We start from the raw sequence: 14,009 nt of genomic DNA, 5'->3' as shown, positions 1-14,009 counted from the left end.
GTCCCCAGGGGTCCCAGAGGAAGCCTCCCCAGATCACTGATGCTGATGACAGGGACTCGGTTCATTGTGGTGTTGACGTCCACCCAGAGCCTGGCCTTCTGCCTCTGCACCACGGCCACTGGCTCGGGGTCCAGAGCCTTGCAGCACGTGTAGCTGCAGACCCAGGAGCCCCAACACCTACCAGAATTTCCCAACAAAAAGATGTTCATGCAAGAAAGAAAGAGAGGACTTCCCTGGTGGCGCAGTGGTTGGGAGTCCGCCTGCCGATGCAGGGGACGCGGGTTTGTGCCCCGGTCTGGGAGGATCCCACGTGCCGCAGAGCAGCTGGGCCCGTGAGCCATGGCCGCTGAGCCTGCGCGTCTGGAGCCTGTGTCCCGCAAGGGGAGAGGCCACAGCGATGAGAGGCCCGCGTACTGCAAAAAAAAAAAAAAAAAAAACCAGAAAAGAAAGAAAGAGAGAGAAGGAGGGAGTGAAGAAGGAAGGGAGGAAGAGAGGAGAGAAAATATAGGAAATCCAAGTTCGGATTTCCGAGAAACTACAACTAAATTTTAGTATAAGTATGTTCCATGCAGTATTTCCCTATTTTATCTGGCGGCCCTGCACCTCCACGTGCAGAGGACAGTCCCACAGGAAGACGTGCTCTTCCCTCAGCCAGCACCTGGTGCAGAGGGCTCTGAAGCACAGGAGATGCGAGATGCTCCCTGCCGGGGGTGGTCCTATGAGCGATAACCAGCAGGATCTTCACAGTTCCCTTTTGAAGAGACTACTTTCAAGTCTATGGGAGGTCCTTAGTTGGAGGATGGGACAGGATGCCAAGCAGACCCAGGGTGGGCCCAGCCTCCCTTCCCGAGGCTTCCCCCTACCCCCCAGCTCCCTTCCTCCTGGCCCAGCTTCAGTGTGGACTTGGCGCTGAGAGCTCTCGCTGAGGAGACCGGCTCACCTAGCCCTCGCTCCATGGATGGAATCCAGTCTTCTTCCTGAGATGCAGGAGCACAGGAATCCAGGCTGGTGTGAACGCGCGCATCCCAGAGCCTGGCTCTGTTCCTCGCCATCCTGTGCCCCTAAGGGAGGTCCCCAGCTGGCACCAGTCTCCATTACTTCCTCCAGAAACTGGAGACCAAGTCTGCTGCTTCCCTCAGGGGGTTGTGTAGGGCCAAAAGTGTGTGGTCAGTGGTAAAGGACGACACCTGTGTCAGGTGTCCCTATTATCCCTCTGGGTCCCTAAATCCAATTCCATGCAAGGGACCACCCACTTACTCTGCTCTTTCCCATTTGAAACATAATAAATAATCAGCACAGCGTGAGGTTCCAGATTAGCTGAGGGAGAGCCTCCAGGACCCCTTTAAATTCTTCTAAGAGAAAGGATTATCTGCTTTGGTGGGGTGGGTCACCAGAATTAGTGCCACCTCAAAGTAGGAGAATGGCCCCTTGATTCCTTCCAGTCCAAAGGACCCTCACTGCTGAGTCTTTTCACGTGTCAGGAGTCATATTTTCCGAGCATCTTCCACTGTTTTTCAGATCCCTGTGTTATCTGAACTTTCATGGCCTGGGGGAGAGAGCCCCTACCACCCTTCTAGCCTCACCAGGTTCCGTCTCAATGCGCACGTCTCCCCAGCATCCGGCCCAAGCTCCCGATTGCCAACTGGAGGACAAGGTTCTGGTGTCAGACACCGGGGTCTGGACCGTAGTGTTAGAAGTGGGGGCAGAGGCTGGGAAGGCACTAATATGCATTTCATGAACAGTCTCCTATGGAATCCTCACGATAGTCCCGACACCAAGGGAGAATCTGCACCCCGAGAGGCTCAGGGACCTTCCCAAGGAGGAGGGTGTGGCCCCAGAACTGGCCTGCTTGTCAGGCCAGTGGGTGGAGCTGGAGCTCAAGGCTTCAGAACTTGAAAGCAGGCCGGTGAGAGCCTCAGTGCCATTGAGTCCCACTCAATGGGACTCAAAGAGGCAGAGTCACAGGATGTGGCCAGGCCCGCTGACCAGCCTCCGAATAGGAGGGACCCAGAGGGGTCATCAGGGACCAGGAATCTGGAAGCTGGGTGAGGAAACAGGAAGTGGCAAGGGCAGACCTCTGGGGTGCCTGACTCCAGACAAACCAGGAGTGTGTCCATCTGAGGTCTGCATGGGCCTAGAGGAGTGTGGATGACAGCCAGGATGGGGAGGTGCTCTCAGGATCTGCGGCCAGGGGCCTGGGCCAGAACCCAGGGAGATAGGTGGACCAAGGTGGCAGTTCCCCGGGCCCGAAGCACTTAGGTCAACCCTGCCAGTGCCCTGAGGGCTACACGGCACCTCATCTGGGGGACCCAGACACAGGGCTCTGAGCTGGGATGGGGCCTGAGTCACCCCTGCCCTCAAGCTTGGAAGCCATGTCCACTTCTAACTTCCCCATATCTGCCTGCCGGCTCCTCAGCGTGTCCACCTGGCAGAGGCCCACTTACCCCTACACGAGCCCAGGTCTCAGAGCGGCCGGAGTCCCCACCGTGACACTTGTTCCCAACGCGTGGTTCACTGATGGAGCTTTCTGCCCAGTCTATATGGACACCCTCTCAGGCAGACAGACAGACTAGGGCCCAAGGCTCAGGCCTCAGGCTCCCTCCTCTCTCTGGCTCAGTCCCAAGGATGGGGCTCAGACACCCCGCACTTCAGGTGGCCACAGAGAGCACGATAAACCTCTCCCAGCAGAGTCGCCCTCAGGGAGGGACCATTTCTAGGTACCTTCCAGAAGGTTGTCAGGTACCTTGTCAGGCTCTTGAGGCCCTTGAGACGAGCCCCATATATCCAGGCCTGGGAACAAACAAAGTGGCTTTTATTCCCCTCCCTACTTAAACCCCTCATTTAAGCACCAATCCCTAGGGGGAGGGAGGGAGGATAGCCTCTTCTCAGGCCTCTGCGAGTCAGCTCCCCTTCTGTGAGTTAACATTTGGGGGAGCTTTGGAAAGAAGGAGAAACATTAGACTAGTGGTTTTCAAAGTGAGGTCCCAGGACCAGCAGCATCAGTACCACCTGAAAACTTGATAGAAGTGCAAATGCTAAGGCCCCAGCCCAGACCTGCTGAGTCAGAGCTCTGGGGGTGGGGCCCAGCCATCTGGTCAACCTGCCTTCCAGGGGGAATTCTGGCAGTTACTCAACCCTGCTTTAGCCGTCGTGAGCTGGTCTGCAAATGTCCAGGGGCTGTCGACTCCATGGATGATCTCCCTGACACCTCACAAGAGGGGAGACCAGCCTCCACACCTGGGGGCAGAAGATATTCCTAGAAGCACCAGGTCATCCCCCAGTGCTCTCTGATTCACTGTAGGTGTTAACGTTGGGGGGAAAAGCCCAAAGCTGAATTAAATTGGCATGGAGCCATCAGAGATAAAAAAATTAAAGTTTCCAAAATATTATTGTTGGAAGTACTTAGGAAGACTCTAGTGTGGTGTCTTTTACACAAATATTGTGAGTCACAATAACTGTGTTTATCTTCTTTTTCCTTCGGCAAATGAGGAAACATCTGTGGGGATGCTGATATTTATTTATTTTTGGATGAGTGTCATGATAGTGGAAATATTTCGTACATGATTATAGAACCCTGGGGCTAAAGCACTGCCCGTGAGGAGGAGCCAGGAGTTAACTGGTCAATAATGTAGGCAATCCCTTCTAGTTAAGAAGAGCCCCATGTGTCCCACTTGTTTCTAAGTGATGTCACTCCAGGCATTTTGCTTCTCAATAAAAGGCAAGATCAGGCCAGTGGGGGAAGGCGGGCAGTCCCGGCAGAGGTTGCCTGGCTCAACAATCTCAAATCACACTGCCTTTTCTGTGCCTCAGTTTCCCCTTGTTTCTTGGCCTCATGGTGGAGCTGAGAAGCCAGATGCACTGTAGACTCTGGCCTCCGACTTCTCTGGAACCAGGCCCTCCACTGGAATCCTTGAGTATGGATTCCCTACAATGGCCACCATAAACCTTCTGCCTAAAACTCCTGCTGACCCACGGGGCTCACACACTAATTGTAAGAGAAAAAGGGGCACCCACCTGTGTCGTGTGATGATGGAGGCCTGTTAAACACATGAGCAATGAAAGTCTGACCCAAAGGCAAGGTGCCTCCCCTGACTCTACATCCTTGAGAAAAAGGCTGGACGTGAGTGGCATTTGGAGAGAATAATGATTTTTAAGATTGGATTGAGAGAAACAAAAACATATGTCCACACAGAGACGTGTAGGGAAGGTTTAGAGCAACTTTATTTGTAATAGCCCCAAAGTGGAGACAACCCAAATGTCCATTAACAGGTGAATGGATAACCAAACCGTGATATGTCCGTCCCAACAAGGGCACGCTCACTGCTCAGCAAAATGAAGAGATGAACTACCAACACAGCCAACAAAGTCGCCAATTTGATCGAATGAAGCCAGGCATAAAAGGGTACATGCTATGTGATTTATTTGTATAAAATTCTAGAAAGGGCAAACTACAGTGACAGAGAGCAGACCAGTGGTTATGGGGGGTGGTGACTGGGACAGGGTTACGAGGACACAGGGAGATATTGGCAAGGGCTGGATCCCGTCCCTCTTTTGACTGGGGGTGTTGGTGTCATGAGTGATTACATGTGCCAAAATTTATCAAATTATATGCTCGAAGATATACAGTATATTGTACGCCAATTATACATCAGAGAAGTTTAAAAAAATATGGGTTGGCAATTCTGACTGTTTCTTGGAGAAACTGGTCACATTTCTGCTACAGTCCCTCCTCTTCCTGGCTGAGTCAGAAACAGACAGATTTCTGTGGTGCTCTGTTGACATCAGCAGAGAGATAGTGGGTATTCCGGGGCAAATGAAGCGTGCATTTGTGAGTGTGCAGGGCAGGGGCTGAAGAAATATATCTCTTTCATAACAACGGTGATATTAATAATCAACAATCTGAGCATTTGTTGTCTGCCAGGCTGAGCATTGTATAAATATTATCTTACTTAATGCTCACACAACCCTGAGAGTAGATGTTACTGGACCCATTTTACAGAAGAGGAAACTAAGTCTAAGGGAGATACCTAACTTCCTAAGGAGTGGCAGGCAGATCCAGGCTTTGAAACAGGTATTTATTTATTTTCATGTACTTTTCAAACTTTCTACAATGAACATGTAGTACTATTAACCAGAAATATCTTTCAGTTTTTAAAATTATTATAATCACTTTGTAACAACGCTAGAAAATTTCTTCTCCTGTAAAGATGATTCCTACTGCATGTTGAGCCTGTTAGGTATCACATACTTACTCATTCCTTTCAAACTACAGATTAAGAATGGGAGGTTGAGGCTCATAGTAGATGAGTTATGTGCCCCAAATGACAAAGCTAAGGAGTGGGAGAGCCAGGATGTGAACTCAGGACACTCTGGGTCTGGAACGCTTGTCCTTTTCATATTCGTAGCCCCAAATCTCACCACATCTGCCAAATGCTTGCAAGGTCATTTTAACTCCTGGAGTCCCCTTCAGTCCAGGCAGTGTGTGCATAGATTTAACATAGCTGAAGTCACTGTATCCATCTGTCTCGGTTCTATTTTCTCCTCTTCAGGCCGGTGGGGCAATATTTTCCACACCAGTACAGAGACTTCTCATTCATTCTTTAAAGAGACGTGCAATATTTCCCGCAGTTTATGTATTATAGTCACTTGCTCAGCCATGCCTTTACAATCGGTCTGCAATGAGCTTTTTACGGAAAACAATGTTATCTATCAAGGAGCCAGAAAGACACCTGGTAACTTACACCGGCCTCCTAAAATAACAGAGAGAGAAACAGAAGGGGAAAGATGCTCTGATGATTAGAGGCAGGTTATCCACACCTCAAATCAGGACGGGGAAAGGCTCAGCAACATTAACTCTTTCATCCTTAAGAAGGAAGGCCACTGGGTTGAGGGAAAAGTTCAGAAGGATTTCTGCATGGTGATGCTTGTGGAGCACGTGTCTAAGTTTATTTCTGCTTTTCAATAAAATAGCACATTTTTCTTTCACTGACTATGAAACAAAGATTACTCATCTGCCCTCTTCCTTACAGACAACATTTTTCATTACCTGCCACATGGAAGTTCTGGTCCGAATGAGGGAGGGTTGGATGCTGAGACACTCCTGTAGGACAAGGGTCAGGGAACTAGGGCCACGGGGCACATGTGACCCACCACCTGTTTTTGCACAGTCCATGAGCTAAGAATGGTTTTTGCATTTTTTAAAAATTGTGATAAAATACACATAACATCATTTACTATCTTAAACATTTTTTGAGTGTGCCGTTCAGTGACATTAAATATATTGTTGTTCAACCATCACCACCATCCAGCACTCCATCTCCAGAACTCTTTTCATCTTGCAATACTGGAACTCAGGATCCATTAAATAACAACTCCCCACTCCTGCCTCTCTCCAGCCCTTGGCAACCACCATTCTGCTTTCTGTCTCTGTGAACTTGACTACTTAATGTGAGTGGAATCATGCAGTATTCGTCTTTTTGTGACGGGGATGTTTCGTTTAGCATAATATCCTCAAGGTACGTCCATGTTGTCGCATATTGTGAGAGCTTCCTTCCTTTTTCAGGCTGAATAAAATTCCATTGTGTGTATATACCACACTTTGTCTATCCATTCAACTGTTGGTGGATACCTCAGCTGTTTTCACCTTTTGGCTATTGTGAACTCTGCAGCTATGAACACAGGTGTATAAATAATGTCTTCAGGTTCCTGTTTTCAATTCTTCTGGATCAGAGTGGAATTGCTGGATCATATGGCAATCCTGTTTTTAACTTTTTGAGGAACCACCATATTGTTTTCCACTGTGGCTCACCATTTTATTTATTTATTTTTATTGCAATATAATTGACATATAACATTATATTAGTTTCAGGTGTATACCATAATGATTTGTTACTTGTATACACTGCAAAATGATCATCACAATAAATCTAGCTAACATCTGTCATCATACAGAGTTAAAAATTTTTTTCTTACGATGAGAAGCTTCAGATCTATTCTATTAGCAGCTGTCAAATATGCAGCACAGTACTATCCACTGTAGTCACCATGCTGTATATGACATCCCCAGGGCTTCTTTCTTTCATAACTGGAAGTGTGTACATTTTGACCCCCTTTTCCCATTTCTCTCACCTCTCACCTCCTGCCTCTGGTAACCACCAATTTGTTCTCTATGAACTTGGATTTGTTCTTTTTTCTTTTAGAGTCCCCATGTAAGTGAGATCACTATTTATCTTTCTCTGTTTGACTTGTTTCATTTAGCATAATGCCCTGCAGTTTCATTCATGTTGTCGCAAATAGCAAGATTTCATTCTTTTTTATAGCTGAGTATTATTCTATTGTATGTATATATATACTACATTTTCTTCATCCATTCATCCATCAGTGGACACTTAGATTATTTCCATGTCTTGGCTATTGTAAATAATGCTTCAATGAGCATGGGGGTGTATATATCTTTTTGAGTTAGTGTTTTCATTTTTTTAGATAAAACCCAGAAGTTGATTACTGGATCATATGATAGCTCTATTTTTAATTATTTGAGGAAGCTCCATGCTGTTTTCCACAGTGGCTGCACCAATTTACATTCTCACCAGCAGCACACAAAGTTTAAAATTTTTCCATATCTTTGCCAGCACATATTTTCTGTTTTTGTTGATAGTAGCTTTCCTACACATTTTTAAATGGTTGAAAAAAAATCAGAAGAAAAATAATATTTCACGACATAACAACTGAATTTCAGTGTCCATGAATAAAGTTTTCTTGGAACACATCCATGTTTGTTCATTTACATATTATCTATGGCTGCTGCTTTCACACTCTAATGGCGGAACTGAGTAGTTTCAACAGAGACTATATGGCCTGTAATTCTAAAATATTTACCGTCTGACTTTTTACAGAAAAAGTTTGCCAACTCCTGCTGTAGGAGCTTTCCCTGGGGACGATGGTGGGTCAACTTGGACTGAAGCTCCAAAGCCACCCACTAACACACCAGCGGCCATGTATCTACGAAATCCATGCCTCCCACCCGCCTCCTAGGCCCTCAGTTGCTTTCTCAATAAAGACCCCACCCACGCTGGTGTCACCTCATCTCTACCTCCTCTCATGCAGGCTGTGCTCCAGCTTGGCCTTGTTCAGCCCACGATGCCAGATGAGGTACTTGCTCCACCCCCTCTAGGCTCCGATGACGTACTTGCTTCAGAGCCTGGGATCTGCTTCCCCAGTAGCTGCCCTGAGAGCCACAACCTGGAAGCACAGGGGACTGAAAATTGATCCATGAGAGACAGGAGGGAGCTGACAAATGAATTATCCTGGCTCCTCTCTGACTGTTCTGAGGTTCGGTGCTTGGCCATCAACATCTGCATGACTGCAGCTGCTCAGGATGGCACCATTTTGCATTTGCTCTTTATCCCTGTAGGCCTTTTCCCTCATGCCTGCTGCCCTGGGTTTGCCTTCTACAATAGGAAAGCCCGTCTATGACACCCGTAAAAGTCCTTTGTTTGATGTAGTAATTTCCCCAATGATTCACACACTTTTACTATTATACAGCCTCAAAGGCATGCCTCTATGCCCATGAAACATGTATTTTATGAAATACTCAGGAATGGTGGATTTGTTTGTTGTTATGTTTTAGATTTTCCTAAAACGTATCATATCATTCACTTTGCAGAGGAAAAAAAAAAGAATGACACGTTATATTTGACCACAATCAGTACAAGAGTAATTAATTACTTTGAAAAATTAGGAGCTTTTTTGGGGAGTAGATGGTATCTGCCAGTTCATTTACTAATTACTCAGAATAAAAATATCCTGTCTCCCCTGATATGTAATGAGCTTCTAGAAATCAACATAAACACCAAAATAAGAAAAAAGTTTTTAAAAAATATAAGCAAAAGATGTACAGTACGTTCACAGAAAGGGAAATATGGCTTTTTTACATATGAGGAAATGCTTAATCTCACATGTAATAAAAAATAGAAATTAAAACTTGAGATCTTCCCTGGTGGTGCAGTGGTTAAGAATCTGCCTGCTAATGCAGGGGACAGGGTTCTATCCCTGCTCTGGGAAGGTCCCACATATGGTAGAGCAACAAAGCCCATGCACCAGAACTACTGAGCGTGCGCTCTAGAGCCCACGAGCCACAACTACTGAGCCCACGAGCCACAACTACTGAAGCCTCTGCGCCTAGAGCCCATGCTCTGCAACAAGAGAAGCCACCACGATGAGAAGCCCACACACAGTAATGAAGAGTAGCCCCTGCTCGCCACAACTAGAGAAAGCCTGTGCACAGCAACGAAGACCCAATGCAGCCAAAATAAATAAATTAAAAAAAAAAACTTGATGAAGAAAATCATAAATGGTCTATGGCAGGATAATCAAACAAAGACAGAAAGGGAAAAAAAACAAAAACAAATGACATGCCCCCTTTGTGGTAGGCCTTTCTCAATGTGCAATGTGCATCTATGTTATACAGTAACCAGTCCTCCTCAAAGCAGGAGTATGAAATCAACCTTTGAAAAAAAGTTGGCCCCTTTCTTCAGATGACAGCATTATAATTCTATGATTAATATATTTCTTTTTCATCTCATACAAGGGGTTGCATTTCCATACATGCATATTTGACAAAATTTTAAAAAACTTTGATGAACTGAGTACACAGTGCTAACCTGTCAATATGATACATAATTTCTGTGTCTCAAAAATGTATAAAACTGTATCTCTAACTCCTGATCAATGGAGCAGTTCTCAGAGCTTCTGAGAATCTGTTTCCCAGGGTTTACTCTTCAGTTTGGCTTGAATAAAAGTCTCTTTTCATTCTTCATAGATTGATCATTATTTGATTTTTCGTTGACAAATTACAAGGTACCATTTTTCATCTACCAGTTTGGAAAAAATTTTAAAAATCTTATACCATATTCACTAGAATGTGAAGAAATAGTTACTTTTAGAAATTGCTATAAGAATTATTTGCCTACAGAGGGCAATTTAGCAATATCAACCAAATTATAAATGTATATCTCCACTGACCAAGCAGTTCCACTCAGACATTTGTCCTATGTATGTACCGACAGACATGTGCAAAGAATCCTATGTACAAGATTATTATCTGCAGCCCTGTGTGAAATGGCAAAAGACTGTAAACATCCTAAATATCCAGTAGGTCCAGTCAAAGAAATGTTGTTACATCTATATAAGAATTTTTTTTAAATGAGAAAGACTTTTATGTAGTAATATGAAACTAACTGAGATGTAATATTAGGTTAAAAAAAGCAACATATAGAACAGTGGGTTGTTGTGCTATCATATGTGTAAACATATTTGTATTCTTTATGCATAGAATTTCTTTGGAAGAGTACGCAAGAAAAATTTAACATTGGTTGGAGGAAATTGGGTGCTGAAGGGTGAGTTTTATTTTTCACTGTACACCTTTTGGTATCTTTGAATTTTTAAATATGTGATTGTATTACCTAAGTTTTTTTTGGTATTACCTAACAAAAAATTAAGTTTTAAAAAATTAATGAAAAAACCATAAACCTCCCACAATACAGTAATATGGTAGACTAGATATCCCCAAACTGTCCCACTATAAGACACCTAAAACCCTTGGAACATTTTTTTAAAAAATATTTAAAAATCCATGACTAAGCTGACATGAAATTAAGAGAAATCCTCAGAAGTCAGAAATAAAGAGAGAGCACAAAACTAGGAGAGCCAATGAACGCTAAAGTATGATTGCACTAAGGCATCCGTAAAACCCTGGAGAGAAGAACTTGGTGTTCAAGTCTCAGGGAGAAGGACAGAAATACTGCCTGAGGCCCGGGAAGGAGGGAGTCAGCACTCATAGGCTCAAGTAAAGATGGGGCCTTTAAAAAGACCCTTAATGAAGCAGTAACCCAGGGAAACATCTATCCCACAAAGGGAGGTGGCAAGAAAACTTGCCGAAGTGGCCTTGACTCTGAGGAGAAGGGCCAGAAAGACGCCCTGGAAGGCTTAACTTTCCAACTCATTATATAAAGTTAACATCACTTTGATAACCAGAAAAAAAGCAAGAAAAGAACTCAGAGAACGTCTTGCTCATGAACATACATGCAAATTCCTAAACAGAGTAGCAGCAAACCAGGTATTGATCAGCAAATATAATACAACATGACTAATTTGGGTTTATCTCAGATCAGCCTGGTTTAATATTAGTGTCCAAAAACAAAATTCAACTGAGTAACTTTTGAAGATATTATTGGCTTTATTCAACACTTCACGAATCAGGCAGCATCCCATTAGCAGATGGAAAGGAGCTCCAAGGGGCTGTACAAAATGAAAGACTTTTGGAGGCAGAAGGCAGCAGGAACAAGGCACTCATACTAGTCAAAAAGCAAGTTGGTTATTGCAAGGTCCCTTTTCTTTAGGGGATGGCAGGGGTCTATCAGGCCGATGACCTAACCAGTGCTGATCAGGTGATCCCTGACTGACTGGTTTAAGATTCCATTTCTGGGAAAGCCAGAAACTGTAATTAAAGTCTCGGTTTGGTGACATAAGGCTTAGCGTGACCAACTGCATTTGGGGCCTGGTGTCTTGTTTTTAACATTAGAAAATCTATTAATGCAATTGACCATGTGAACAGTAAAGAAGAAAGGTAATATGATCATCTCAGTAGAGACAGAAAAAGCTTTGAATAATGATTAAACAAAACTGTAAAAAACTAGGAATCAGATGAAGGCTATCCCTAAAACACTATGGCAGATACCCTTCTCAATGATGAGACACTGAAAGCTTAAAAAATGGAACAACATGAAAACGCTTGTTCTCATAACTGATCATTGTTTGATAGGTCCTCACTTGTACAAATAATAAAAGAATAAGAAATAAAAGATGGAATGGCTGGAAAGGAAAAAAACAAACCGACATTAAATCATGTAATAGTCCTTATAGAAAACCACAAGACTCTGCAGCCAAATTAATAGAATTAATAAGATCAAGATTGTTGGACATAGGTCACATACAAACCCTAATTGTGTTTCTACATACCAGTAACAGTGAAAAAAAAAATTTCTTTTTTACAAAATACCATATATAACTGCAATAAAACAGATGATATACCTAAGAGGAAATCTAACAAAAGACAGATTTATGGAAACAAACTATGAAATGTAATTGAGAGGTTCATTAGTATAAACTAACAATTCTAACAAACTCCAAATTCTCAATGGCAGAACACAATAGAAGGTTTTTTTCCTTTCTCTCCCAACAGTTCAATGTGGGTATTCAGTGGGAAGCCTTCACACAGGGACTGGGGAACTAGATTCTTCTAATCTGTGGCCTCATCATTTCTTGGGCTCTCAGAATCCTCTTCAGGATCCCCTGCATCCGTCTACAGTAAGGGGAATAGTCAGAGGGAACAGGGTCCCAGAGGAGGGCCAGGCCCGGGAGTGTGCCACCGAGGAAACGTCTGCTCTCCTTCCACTGTTCAGAACCCACCCACCCGGGGCCACACCACACTTCCAGGGAAGCTGGGAAATGCAGTCCCGCTGTGAGCTAAAGAAAAGGGAATTGGGCTGCGTGAACCACCAGGCAGTTCTCAGCCATAGACATGAGACAAGACCAAAATAAATGTTTATTGACAGGAAGACTCAATACCACAAAAGCATTAATTATCCCCAAGTTGACTTTTAGACTCATTTCAATGTCAGCCAAAATTCGAATGGAGCTTTTCATGGAACTTGAACAGCTGATTTTAAAACGTATTTGAAAGAGGAAATGGCCAAAAATAGCCAAAATTTTCCTGAATGGGGGCGGGGGGGTGGGGTGGTGGGAACTGCCTTGTCAAGAAATATAACTTACTATTGATATAAAGCTCTGGTCATTTAAATGGTATGGTACTGGTCCAAGGACAGAAAATTACACCAAAGGACCAGAAACAAAAGCACATAAGCAGAGGATATATGTATACATATAACTGATTCACTTTACTGTACAGCAGAAACTAATACAACATTTTAAAGCAAGTATACTCCAATAAAAATTAATTTTAAAAAAGAATAAACATATTAAAAAGGAAAAAAAAATCCCATAAGCAGAGCCCAATACCTGTGAGTCACACATGATAGGGGAACCACAGGTCTGCAAGGAAAGGACTGACTTTCCAGTGAATATAGGGCTGGGATCAGTTAGGGGTCTTTTGTCCACATTATTGTTTTTATTGTTTCATTGTTTTTCTTGACAAACAGTTAAATGTGAAAGGTCAAACTTTAATGGTTTTAAAAGAAAATACAGAATATCTTTAAGACCATGGGGGAAAGGGTTTTTAAACATGACACAAAAATGTCATACAAAAAAGGAAATAATTGACAAATTAAATCACACTAAAATCAGGAAGTTGACTTCATCGGAAAAAGCCATAAAGAAACTGAAAAGGCAAACGATAGGCTAGGAAAATATGTTCTCAATCCAAATAACTGATAAGGGATTAGTATCTAAATATAAAATGAATCCCCACAAATCAATAAGAAAAAGAAAATAACCCTGTAGCAAAATAGAAGAAAGAACAGATTTTCACTGAAAAAGGAGATCCAGGACTTCCCTGGTGGCACAGTGGTTGAGAGTCCGCCTGCCGATGCAGGGGACGCGGGTTCGTGCCCCGGTCCGGGAGGATCCCACGTGCCGCGGAGCGGCTGGGCCCGTGAGCCATGGCCGCTGCGCCTGCGCGTCCGGAGCCTGTGCTCCGCAACGGGAGAGGCCGCAACAGTGAGAGGCCCGCGTACCGCAAAAAAAAAAAAAAAGGAGACCCAAATGACCAATAAACACATTTAACCATGCCTCAACTCATTAATAATTATTAATTCATTAATAATTGTGGAAATGCAAATTAAAATTACAGTGAAATATGGCTTTCCACTCACTAGATTGGCAAAATTTTAAATCCCCAATCCAACAATTGGGGACAACAGGCATTCTTTTACAAGATGTATACATATGTTGTAAATCTATAAAGAAAAACAAGGGAATAATACATAGCTGAG

This window comes from Kogia breviceps, chromosome 5 (genome assembly GCF_026419965.1).
Source record: "Kogia breviceps isolate mKogBre1 chromosome 5, mKogBre1 haplotype 1, whole genome shotgun sequence".
Taxonomy (NCBI): Eukaryota; Metazoa; Chordata; class Mammalia; order Artiodactyla; family Physeteridae; genus Kogia; species Kogia breviceps.
This window is presented reverse-complemented; position numbering follows the sequence as displayed.